We start from the raw sequence: 13,780 nt of genomic DNA, 5'->3' as shown, positions 1-13,780 counted from the left end.
TTGAAATGGAATAACCTTTGAATGAACGCCTCTCAGAAATAGCAGATTTCTTGGAATCCGCTGGAGAAACACTACACATTTTTGTAAAGCATAAAAGCGGGTGACATCACTGCAACCAAAGAGATGAAAAAAAATGATTTAAAGAGCTTTCTCACAGAATTGCAAAAAAAAAACTTAAAACAACTTTAGTGTGTTGTTGCCCCCCCCTTTATTTGGCACTCCCAGCCGTGATCATTTTAAGTGGCTACGCATCACAATATTAGAAATAAGCTGTTTATTTGACCTGCGTCTTCTGCATGAGCACATTACTTACAATAAAAGCTAAGGATTTGGTATCCTAATAGCATGGCAGGTTTCCTTCTAAAAACAGTGGAAGGATTTTGCTTGTTTAATCTCGCATCAAAATGATACATTTCACACATATAGTCTCCTATTTCAAAAAGTAGTACAACTACTAAAAAGAATCCCGTGAAGCACTGAACAACAGTCAAGTCTTATTGGTAGAGAGAAGCATAAATGCTGTCGGTTTGCTGCTGTTTTTAGTTCCTTTTACTGGATGTGACTTGACTGTGTTTTAAGTACTTGGTTAAAATCCAGCTTTTTCATGTAGAGGATAAAGAAACTTCACCATAATGGAAGGGGCTCCCTTTGAACCTTCAAAGAGACAAACCTATAACTGAGCTGCAGTCGCATCGATGCTTTACTGGAAGTGCAGAGCAAAAGCCTTATGTATTTTATGCCATGTGTGATACTTGTAGACTGACTATACACTTGCCTTATTACAATCTTAAAGCAGTACTAACCAGTTATGAATACTGTACTAAGACAAGTGTTCTGTAACATGTTCTATATTAGGCTGCTGTGCACCTCTTAATACATTATCTATGAGCATGATAGGCACCTGGGGTGATCACCTTTTTATTGTCTTTGGCTAAACCCTTTGGGGTATATTTATCAAAGCGTGAAGTTAGAGATCACCACAGTCCTCTAGAGTGAACTTCTGCCACTCCATTCATTTATGTAGGATTTTTAAAAGAGTATTTATCAATGGGTGTAATTTCATCCTTTGATAAATACGCCTTTCAAAATCCCATAGAAATGAATGGAAAGAGGTGGAATTTCAGTCTAGAGGACTGTGACGATCTCTGACGTCACTCTTTGATAAATATACCCCCTTGAGTCCACATTAGCATTAGAAGGTTATCATCTGTTTTTGATCTACCTGATCCCTATAAATATATTTCTTTGCAAATGACTACAGTCTTGTTCCCCCTCATCTAAACAGTCTGTAGTGGTGTTACATAGTAGATCGGATCTTTAATTGCCTTTGAGATTGCCAAGTTGATCTTTCATCATCACAGTTACATTGGTTTCAATGGCAGATTGACTGATCAAGAATTCCTTCTGCTATGAACATTTTGTGACATCCAAGAACATTGTTCATAGGGTTTCTTGCTTCATCCAAAGAATGAAATTAGTTTGCTTAATTATTATTTACAATACATTTTACGTTACATTAGGAACAGATGCTAAGAAAGAGCACTACCCTGCTGCAATTTGTGATCCAATGCTGTCCGACCACACCAAATTTTTATTTAAATACAGTATTTTATATAGAAAAAAGATTTGAAGGTGAAAGACTTACAGTAGAAGCCAGTCTACAATGTACTTCTTAAACAGAAACTGGACTCTATTGCCAAAAGGAACTCTTGATTATGAAAATGTTTAGTCAATACATTCATAAATCATAACCTTCACACAATCTCCGATTTGGCTGATGTAGTAATTCAAAATAAAGAGACCTTAGATTATATCCTTATTTATTTGTAAGACGGAGTCATAGCTGTTTTAATCATGGAAAGGCTGTTCGTTATTTTACCAATCTCCACTGTTAACTGTCCGCTTAAGGGTAAGGGCAGATTTGGGGAGATTAGTTGCCTCCCAAGACAAATCACCTCTTCTTCGGGGTGACAATCTCCCGAACTGCCTTCCCGTCGGCTATAATGAAAAATCGCCAACTTCGGGTGAATTCGGAAAATGAAACGTTCGCGAGTGTCATACCACGGACTATTTTTCATTATAGCCGACGGGAAGGCAGTTCAGGGAGATTGTCGCCCCGAAGAAGAGGTGATTGGTCGTTGAGGCGACATCTCCCGAATCTGCCCGTGTGCCCTTACCCTTAGGGCAATGGTTCACAAGGAGATTAGTCAATTGCTACAAACTCTTCTGTGGGTAACTAATCTCTTGAGGCAACTTCAGGCGTCTTTATAAAACTGAAGCATCACTGAAGCGAGTTTTACCACCAGCGATTCACTTTATCGCCGGTGGGAAAGCATTTACAGGAGATTAGCCGGCCGCAGAAAAGATTTATCACTGGCAATGAATCTCCTGATGTGCCATCAGCCTTAGAGAGGATTTTCAAAACCCATGGTACATATTGCTTGTGATCACTGCGGTTATCAACACTGCTGGATCTACTTGAATGGGACTATGCTGGCTAGACCACAGGATAGGTTGCAGTCAGCACATTTTCACTCTATGGAACGTATCAGCAGGCAGATGTTTTCAGTGGTTTTCTTTTCAAGTACCCAAGTGTTATGTGCCGTTGACCTTTATCCTTTAGAAATCTTTTCGGCTGACTGGTTTATTTTTATACAAGTTCTAGCCGTAGTTCCCTTTAATTTTGACATTTTGATTTTGTGTGCACATTATAATAAATGGCTGTGTAGAACAGGGTGGTCTAGAACTGAATTAGTGTTGAAATACTACATTTTCTGAGCACTCCACAGCTTAGAGAGAACATTGGTCCCAGAGTTCCTCTATAAAACTGATGTAGGCATGTGAGTTTTTTTTTTTCCCCCCCATGTTTTTATTTAGTGATGGTTGCCCTATACATATTACGCAAGTTTATAAAGACTTGTATGTTGCATGCCCTCAGTGTGAAGATAAGAGTTGCTTTGGGAGCATTGCCTTTATTTCCGGTTTCAAAAAAAAATAAAAATCCTTATAAAATAGAGTGCACATAAATTCTTGACTAAAAGTTGTAAAATGTTAAGGCTGATGCTTGTGTTTTGCAGGATATTCTGCATCAGTGAAATACAGTGTGTCCAGGTGATTAGAGGCAATTTCAGTGCATATTTAAATCTTTAGACAGTTGTATCTGATCATTGGTTGTGACAAGGATTTAGAATAATTGTACAAAGGTCTTGTAAAGGAAAGAGATCTTGGGGAAATTACATCCAAAATACACAGCAGTTTCTCGTTATATGCAGCTCTTCTGAGATTTCTGTATTGGCATCTTTCACAACATGCATTTAGAGCAAACAAATTAAAAACAATAGAAGTATTGAAGTTTTTGGTTTTTCAAATTCATTTTGGGGATGAAACGTCTAGTTTTAGAAAGATGTGTATGTTGCGATCATTTTGCATTTTTTTGAACCATCTTGTGTAGCTGTCGCCATGAAAGTGTTACTCAACTATGTCTCATAGTTTTTTCAGCTTTGTGCAAAACATGGAGATACATTCACTGACTTTGTGTTTAAACCCCTCCATTTTGTTGCCTTTAAAGGCACTTTTTTTGTTACATGGTCTTGGCTGCAATTTTTTTTTCTGTGGGGTTTACAATGAATAAACATTTTCTTGCAGATATAATATTGTCGTCTTTTTCACTTAATCGACTGATGCTGAATGTCGGTTTGTAAAGAAGCAAGTCAATGCATTCCATTCTGAACAGGGAGAAAAGGACTATCCAGGTGATGATTCTGAACACACTCGCACTTTCAGTCCTTCCCAAAAAAAGCTGTTCCTTTACATTGTCAAGTGTATCATCTAGGCATATTACAGTAGAAATCCGGCAATGTAAAATTGAGGTTTCACTGTATACATAAAGGAGTGTAAAATATTTTAATCATACGGTAACCTCAATTCCAGGACAGTTGGTCATTACATCACGAAAACACAAACCTGTCGTTTAAAGGCAATGACGCATTTAGAAATTGGTGTTGGTTGGAGACAAAGCATCCAAAAATACTTTATAATCCCAAATATTGGTAAACTCCATGTGGAAAACACTTTGCATGCAGTGATCCAGCTTAATCCAGCAGGAAACATATTTTATTTCAAATAAGCCTGAATGCTGCATGTAGAATGGTTACCTGCAGGCGTTTTCAGATGTTCAACACCCGCAGGGGAGGTGATCTCTCATTGTACGTTGGACAGTTTGGGAGAATTATGTGAAATAAGTGAAATGGCACACGGCAATTAGTTGCTTGTTGAACAGGGTGTTGAATGTTTGAAATAGTCTGCCCTTTACTGATATTTCAGTTACTTGGAAGCATGATACACTCTGGTAAATGGCGACTGACCTCTTTCCAGTGATGGCTTCCAAAAGTTGCACAATGGTGTTGGTGGCCACCATGTTTGGCCCTGGCAGTTCCATTCTCTGTCTGAATTGTAGCAATCAGTGATCAGCACTATGAGCATAGTTTGTGTAAAAAATGACTGCAACTTGCTTTCCTTAGTTTGCTGCAATTCCCCAGATTTGCAAGGAAATATAATTATGCACCCTTCTATAGGTACAGATAACCATTTTTCCTACTCTATTCTCTGGGAATCTGTTTGTCAAGAGAGCTCAGAAAAATATGTGTGTGTTTCTAATAAAGTTAAATGAGTGACTGGATGTCTAACATAATAGCCAGGACACTACTTCATGCTTTGTAGCTCTCTTGGTTTCCACTGGTTACCAGGCAGAAACCAATCAGTGACTTGAGGGGAGGCACATGGGCCATAGCTGTTGCTTTTAAATCTGAGCTGAATGCTGACAATCAGTTACAAACTCACGGAACAGTAATATCCCATGTGGCCCCTCTTAAAGTCACTGACTAACTCAGAGATAAAGAGCTGAAAAGCAGGAAGTAGTGTTATGTTATGGTAGACATCCGGTCACTCCAGCCTTTATACATTACATATTTGGCTAACTAACTATATTAGAAACATTTTTTATTTTGCACAGCCTATTTGCACAGTTTTTATTTTTACAAGAACTGTTCCTTTAAGTATAAGTACCTTTCATTTAGTGTTAAATGTAATTGCAATTTAAACAGTTTTTAAACATACTAATGCTTAAGGTATGGGGCTGTGATGGAAGGAATAATTACAGAAAACATGTCGAATTTACTTATGTGCAAAAATGCTCAGATTCCACACATATATTTTCTCCCGAAAATACATAAATCATTGGTAAATCCCCCGCGAAGACCCATTGTATCAAATGTGGGGTCACTTCTCCAACCATTAGCAATTTTTGTGGATTTAGCATTACAGGAAATTATTCCAACGCTTAAACCATGCTTACGTGACACTACTGATTTTCTCTCAAGGTTGGGAAGCATTAAAGCCCCTCAGACGGAGTTTATTCTATGCTCTTTGGATGTTCGTGATTTATATACCTCAATTCCACATGAGGAGGGGGTGGAATGCATTCGGAGGTACTTAAGTTATACGGAAATGCCCACATATAAAGTGAACTTTGTATGTACATTGCTTGAAATGGTCCTTATGAATAATTTTTTTACCTTTAATAAGGATTTCTATTTACAGGTACAGGGCTGTGCAATGGGTGCCAACATGGCACCAGCTTATGCCAATATTTTTATGGATTCTTTTGAACAGACATTTATTTTTTCTAACAATGAATTTGTCCAATTTATTGATTCCTACATGCGCTACATGGATGACACCTTTTTTTATTTGTAAAGGTACTAAGGATCAGCTTAATTCCTTTTTGTTTTACTTGAACTCGGTCCATTCCACAATCAAATTCACACTTGAAAGTAATGCTACAAATATTCATTTTTTGGATGTAAGTGTCGAATGGAAAGAGGGAATCTTTTACACAAGCTTATACACTAAGCCTACTGACAGAAACAATTTAAGACCTACGAGTTTCCATGCGCCAGGTCTGTTTAAGGGGTTACCTAAAAGCCAGCTGATGCGGGTTAAAAGAATAACCTCTACTGAGGAATTATTCATACAAGAATCTGACAATATGATGGACAAATTCATTGCAAGGGGCTACAAACAGGAGCCACTCAAAAAAATGAGAGAGGAAATAGCGAAAATCCCCAGGGAAACATTGTTGCAACAAAAGAAAAAAGAAACATTTAAGAGAATTCCATTTGTGTCAACTTACGACAAAAATTCTAATTTTGTTAAACAAACCATTTTGAGGTATTGGGGGGTTCTTAGGAACGACCCAAAAATTGGTAACTTCTTCCAGTCTCCACCCATCTTCTCCTACAAACGAGGGAGAAATATTGGGGATCTAATTAAGCGAAAAAAGGCTCCTCCAACTGTAAGGCAGATTCCTTCTGGCACTTATCCATGCCAAAATTGTGGCCATTGTAATGGGATTATTAAGGGTGATAATGTAATGCATCCCCTGAAAGGTACTCCCCATAAAATCAAAGGGATACATACGTGCAACACACAAGGGATTGTATATTGCGTTAAATGTCCGTGTGGCATGGCGTATGTAGGCCAGACACAAAGATCCTTAAAGGTGCGCCTGAACGGGCATAAATCTGTAATTCGCAATTATCAACCAGAGGTGGGGAATACACAAAATAAGAAAAAACAAGAAACCATTTTGGCAAAACATTTTTATGAGTAAAAACATGGTGTCTCACAGTTGCGTTGGCAAATCCTAGAAAAAGTTAATAAAAAACATGGACAGGATTTTAAACAAAAATTATTACAACGGGAAAGTTACTGGATATGGACCTTACAAACTCAGACCCCTAAAGGTTTAAATGAGGAATTCCGTCTAATGTGTTTTCTATAACCGTTGTTTCTGGATAATTTTTTTCTTTTTTGTAACCTTTTTTGCAACCTTTTTTCAGTATTTTCCGTATGTTTAACCATCTTCTTTTTACTTTTTTCAGATAGAATGAAAAAAAAGAAATTTACATCCAGGGTGAGGCAAAATTATTTTTCTATTTATTAGGGAAAGTTTTTCTCCTTATTCGTTAGACTTAATTTTTAGGTATATTTATAACTTTTTTTGAAATTTTTGTTCTGGTTATATTTTGTTTTTTTCGTTTGGGAAATAGGTTTTTTTCACATACGTGGGTGAACATTCTAATTTGGAGTTCCCCAGGATTGGACAATTTTGCATTCCTACTGGATATTGGACAATGGGTTCCTGGGGGTGGAGTTTCTTTTGGGTACTTAAACCTGTTTCACATGTTTGGCTGTATCACCTGACGAAGGGGGAATTGCCCCCGAAACGTTGTGTCGACTTAATAAACACGTAAGGGTCTAGTCCCCTACTTGAATTGCACCTGTGTGCCGGTACCTGTTTTCTTCGTTCCTGTTGTATTGCAGAAGTGCCGACTTCCTAGGGTCCAAGCACCGGGTCAATTACTTCATAGGGCTCGGGTGTGCACCTGAGTGTGTTTGCATATAAGGTATGGGGCTCCACATTATGGAAAGACTTTTTTTCCCAAAGAACCAAAAATTTCAGATAATAGCACACATCTGTACTTCCTGTATTATTGATTTGGATATGAAAATGTTAATTTGAAATTGCCTACTATTTTAAGACTAAACACAAAGTGGAGAATGACCTTAGATGCACTAACTTCCATGCTGATTTTTTAAATCTTATGTTAAAGGGGTGGTTCACCTTTAAGTTAACTTTTAGTATGTTATAGACTGGGCAATTCTAAAACTCTTCAATTGGTCTTCATTGTTTATTTTCTATAGTTTTTTAATTATTTGCCGCCTTCTTTTGACTCCAGCTTTTAAATCGGGGTCACTGGCCCCATCTAAAAAGCAAATGCTCTGTAAGGCTACAAATGTATTGTTATTACTACTTTTGATTACTCTCCTTTCTATTTAGCCCCGCCCCTATTCCTAGTCCAGTCTCATTTCAGTTGGGAATAGGGCAAGCTGTGAGAGGCAGAAACACAGATATCATCTAGTTACATATACCTTTTTTTTTTTTTGAGAAAAAAAAACTAATCCCCTTGAAAGACGATCAGGAATAAGTTATTCCTTTTAGGCTGCAAAAGATACCGTATTTAGCCACTTGGTGGCAGACACCTATCTGTTAATTCTGTCTTCTTGAAATGTTGCACCAGAATAAAGATTTTCCTATACAGCTTTGTTAAGAATGTAAAGATAATCAATTGCAGATAGAAGATAAACATGTTGTTTTTATACATGTTACTGAACACAGAAAATTACATTAGTGGATGTTGTGTTGGGCTCTTGTCATTTTAGGCAGTTGAATTATAAAATAGCAAAATGTTAAAGCATTTTCTCCTTAAAACCTATTCCTATATTTCATACGTGTCAATCCAAAATTTCCCATAGCATCGATTTTTTTGTAATGGTCTAATCATGTTATTGACATTGGAAGCTATAATTTATCTATACTACTTTCCCCATGCTATCGCACTTGAGGATGTCATGGTAGGAGGCTTGTGCTTTGTGTTTGTTACATTTTGACTTTTCCTGTTAAGAGTGGGTGCTACATATTAGAAATATATATACAGTATGGGGCAGATTTACTAAGGGTCAAAGTGACATAGTACTGTCTCTTTAAAAAAACTTCGACTTCAATACTTCGCCAAATAAAACCTGCCGAAGTGCTATGTTAGCCTATGGGGACCTTCTACAACATTTTTCGAAGTCTTTACACATAGAATAAAAATCCTTCGATCATACGCTAAAATCGTTCGAATCGTTCGATTTTTATTCGACCACAGGATTGCCAAATTTATTGCAAAAAACGTTGAATTCAAAGTTTTTTAATTCGATGGTCGAATTTCGAAGTTTTTTGTACTTTGAAATTCGACCCTTTCATAAATCTGCCCATATCTATCTATATCTATCTATCTATCTATCTATCTATCTATATATATATATATATATATATATATATATATATATATACCAACCAGCAAAGAGCCAGCACTCTCGAATAAAGTGTATATTTGCCTGGGTGCACGATCAATATATATATATATATATATATATATATATATATATATATATATATATATATATATATATATATATATATATATATATATATATATATATATATATATATATAGCCTTAAGGTAAATGGAACCATGTGTATAATAGTACAGTGGATGACCAGTATAAAATGTTTACTAGGAATCCCCTTTGAGTCACAGTCTGACATTTAAAGGGAATCTCATTTTACTGATTGCATGCAAACACTTTACTATTAATCATGTATCTTAATTAGATTTTCAATTAAATGTTGGTGTATAACATAGTTTATGCATTTTTTTTTAATCTAGCACATCTCTAATACATTACATAACTGAGCAATTCCCAATCAGTCTATGCTGTATGTGTCATCTTGAGCTGACAGCAGCCTCCCTTAAGCAGAACAAACAGTATTGTGGTTTGTTCTCCTGAAGACTGAAGTATCAGTGAGTCAGAATCTACTCTTCCTGTTATGAAGGCACCTGTATACATACTGTGTATAGTAACTTGCATAAAATAGATAGAATCAAAACTAAGAATGTATTGTCATTAGGGTTGCCACCTTTGCTGGTGGCTAAACCCGAACAATTGGGGCGGGGAAGATAGCATTGGGGGTGGAGCAGTGATCTTTGGGTGGGCGTGATGATGTCAAGGGTAGACACAATGATATAGAGGAGTTATGAAGCTGGGTCAGGGTTATTACATCACTTATATGCAAATTGCTGGATTTCTGTCCAGTTTTCGCTATGTTTTAAATGGGACACAAAGTTTTGAACAGACAGCCGTTTGAAAACTAAGATGTCCAGTCCAGTTGAAACACACATGGCTGGAAACCCTACCTCTATCTATTCTGCCTGATGAGTAAGACCACAGGTATGGGATCTATTAAACAGAAATCAGTTATCCAGAAAGCTCTGAAATACAGCATTTAGAAAAAACAAATTTTTTTCACTGAAATTAACCTCACTTCATAATAACTAAGCCATGTTAATGTGAGTATCTTAGTATTTAATTGTTTTTCGTTTGACCAGATTACAACAGGCCTTTGAAAAACCGAACTGTTCGGGTCAAAACCGAACAGTTGGCAACCCTAATTGTTATATAATAGATTTCAATCTAAATATTGCTTTGGCAAAATGGTTTAAATGTAATCCGCACAGGATAGATCCCTTTAATAATATCTAGTTTACTGTAAGCATTGTAGATTACACAATTGTACATAGACATCTGATTTTTGCCAGAATTTTAGCCAGTTTAATACACCAGCCCTATCGATGAATTCTTAAAAGGTAAATCTCACTAACAACAACTATAAAAAATTTTAATTGGGGATTTTAAGACCAAATACAGCCATAGGGGCAGCATGGGAACATACTTCAGAAATAGCAAGAAAAAAATGTATGTGTATTGTCATCAGCCTTCTAATAGCAAAAATATTTTATATACTTATTTCTGAGTTCGAAAAGACTGTTATAAGTGTACCTGTTATTGACACAACAATTCCAGGAGGCAGAAAACAAATAAAAATAGGACCCTAGGTTTAAAAATAAACAAAATGTTTAACACTAGAAATTTATGGCATGTACAGTAGATCAATTTCCCACCCATAGTAAAAGGAAGTGGTAGACGACTGCAGAGAATAATATGCCACAGGGAAGGAAATGTGGTAATGGCCGGGGACTGAACACATACATTTTTAAGCCGAAAATGCTCAACATATTGTAATATATATGTGAAGAACATGTTGTGTTATTAGTAGAAAATATTTTATATTTCCTAAAATAAACAGGACATTTAAAAAAGAAGTAAACATTTTTTTTTACTATTTCTCATATTGCTCTAAATAGTCCCCTTGAATAACCTATCTGAGCCTGCTGTGGTTCTGCATAATCAGTTGAAATCTCCAGCTCATTTCACTTATTTCCTGGTCTAGAATGAAGCCCCACCCCAGGCCTAGATTGTGGAAAGGCCACCTAGGCCTAGGGTTGCCACCCTTTATAAAAAATTTTACCGGCTGCTGGGCGCGGGGCCTCAAAGGGGCGGGCCGTGATGTCAAGAGGGGCGGGGCACGCCACGGACACCACGGACGCTAGAAGAGGCAAAAGAAAAGGTAAGTTGCAGGGGATTGGGGGCAGGCCGAGGTCTCCTTTTGATCGTATTACAAATTTACCGGCAGCTACATTGCCGGTAAATTTGTAATACCGGCCCTGGCCTTGGCAGGTATTTTACCGGCTAGGCCGGTAAAATACCGGCCGGGTGGCAACCCTACCTAGGCCCCGGCCTAGGGTGGCAGGATTTTAGGGGGGCAGCATACTGCCCAACCACACCCACATTGGTTCAAAAACACTGGTGATGCACAGGAGATACAATCGTTTTTTTTAAATTCCCATGCACCAATTCCCATTGCTCTGGTCCAGATGATGAAAATTTGCATGAATAAAGGGGAGGGGACAGGGGCGAAAACGGCAGTGGGCCTAGGGGCGCCCACTACGTAAATCTGGCCCTTGCACTTGCATCTTAATTGATTCAACCGTGGTGTTGAAATATAACTCTCTGAACTTCAAGTTGAACCTTTTTTGTACATTTTTTTAAAAAAATAATATGCCTGTTCTGTTATTGAATATACCATACCAATTTTGTTCCCTGAGTTATTGGTCTTGGGGAAATGGGGTTCAAAGAGTGCAACTTACTTTTACTAAAAGTTTTTGGGTTCTCTCTGAAGAATTCTCGCTCCAGCTATTGCTGTACATAGAAAATATGTGTAGACAAACCAGCGCTAAAAGCTCGGGGTAAAAAAGAAATAGTAATATATAGTGTAGTATTTCCTTATTAGGTATATGACTCCCCTGTGTATATTAAGGGTTAATAGTGTTTCTTCACCTGTGGGGTTAAATTACCCTGCAACCATTTACCAGCATAAAATTATTCCACCGCCTGTGTTTGACAAATAATTATACTCACAGACGTTTTAAATATTTGCTTGCAATAAGGATGTTTGTTGTTGCTGTTCCACTCGTTTTGGCATCTAGGAACACATGCTTGACATCGTGTAAAACAAATTAAAATATATTTATAAGGTTAAAATTACACTCACAAAAAAATCTTGAAGTTTGCACGTATAAAAGTCATTCCAAAGGTGTTCCCAACTCCACCGAATTTGTTCCGCAGTGTAGAGATGTTTAACTTGCCGTCATAATCAGCGTGTGGTATCTGGGCCTCCTTGGATGACGTCACAGCCGACGCGTTTCGTCTCAGACGGACTTTCTCAAGGCTTCAGAATTGTCTCTGCGCAAGTGCGCCTTTTACTCTAACCGTTGTCGTAGCAACGGCTACGGAGTACTTCCTGTTTCTGGATTCGTATCGGTTGTCTTAGCAACCCGTTTCTACTCGTGCAATGTATTAAAAAACATTTTAAAAACATTTTGTACAAAGCATTATCTACTTGTTGCAAGCATATATATCGCATTTAGAACTTCCCTATAATGGTAATATACCTTATATCCCTTTGCATTTTGTTACCCGTCCCCACTAATAGCGCACCCACATGGCAGATCTATTATCTTTTTTTTATTAGACTATGGTTACTGCTTGATTTTTAATTTTATATTTTATGGGTTTCGAATGTATTAATATATCATTTTTTATTGTAGATCACATATACATTGCTGTACATACCCCTTAAGTGGCATGCACAAAAAAAAACTGTGTTAGCTTTGATACTAGCTGCATGTAAACCTGCTACCTTATATGCCATAAGCCAGCGAGCTAAGCCTGAAGAAACCATGTTAAAATAACAGCTTTGCAATGGGAACAGGTATGGTATCCTAGGAGACAATAACAGCAGGTAGGAGAAATAAAGATTCTATTTATATCTACTTCAATCATAGTCCGCTGAAATAACAACTATGCCTAACAGAGTGAGAAGTTCATCACAAGGGCATAAAAATGGCACCACCATACCTTGGGACTGCTGGGGGGCAGGGAATGTGGAGGGGGGCAGTGTGGTTCTTATTCTTGCTCATCAATTCCTGGACTAGGGCCTACGTGCATCAATTCTCAAGTGCTCTGGGAACAAATACAGATACGGCTGGGCAGCATTCCACCCCTAAAATAGTGCTACCTTAGGCCGGGACCGTTGTTGCCTTCCTACAAGCCTGGGCATGATTTGTAGCTAACAAAACATTGCCTTTAGGCTACCCTGTAGGCAGAGTTTGAGATCCTCTACATTCTTGAAACTACATTTTGCAATTGATTTATATCCCAGATTTCTTCATAAAATCTTTTTTAACAAAAGGGCCAAATGTTGCAAACATTGGTTCTCTTCACCCCTATTTCTTCTTGTTTTAACTGTGTAGCTAAAGCTGCAGCCCAGAGAGGAGCTGTAACACTGTGTCATGCACTGAGCTAATATTTAAATTGCAACGGTTAGGAATTGTATAGAAGGGCAATGGGTACATTGCTATCAGACATAATGACTGCTATAGCCATATATAGACCAGGAGTGGCCATACTTTACTACTTTTAGTGATGTTGTCCCATTATGATCTACATCCATAAAAGCATTGTTAGCATTCTGTTCCATGAAAAATATTACTTAAATATTATATTAATTTATGAGAGCTTTTATATTTCTATATTTAACAACTATATCTCATGTAACCTTAACATAATAAATATCTAAATGAAAAGCATGAATAGCAGGTTGTTGTTGACACTGTCTTGAGATCTACTGATCACCAGCTTAAGGTTTTTTTT

Source organism: Xenopus laevis, chromosome 2L, assembly GCF_017654675.1.
Source record: "Xenopus laevis strain J_2021 chromosome 2L, Xenopus_laevis_v10.1, whole genome shotgun sequence".
NCBI lineage: Eukaryota > Metazoa > Chordata > Amphibia > Anura > Pipidae > Xenopus > Xenopus laevis.
Note: the sequence above shows the minus strand (reverse complement) of the source record.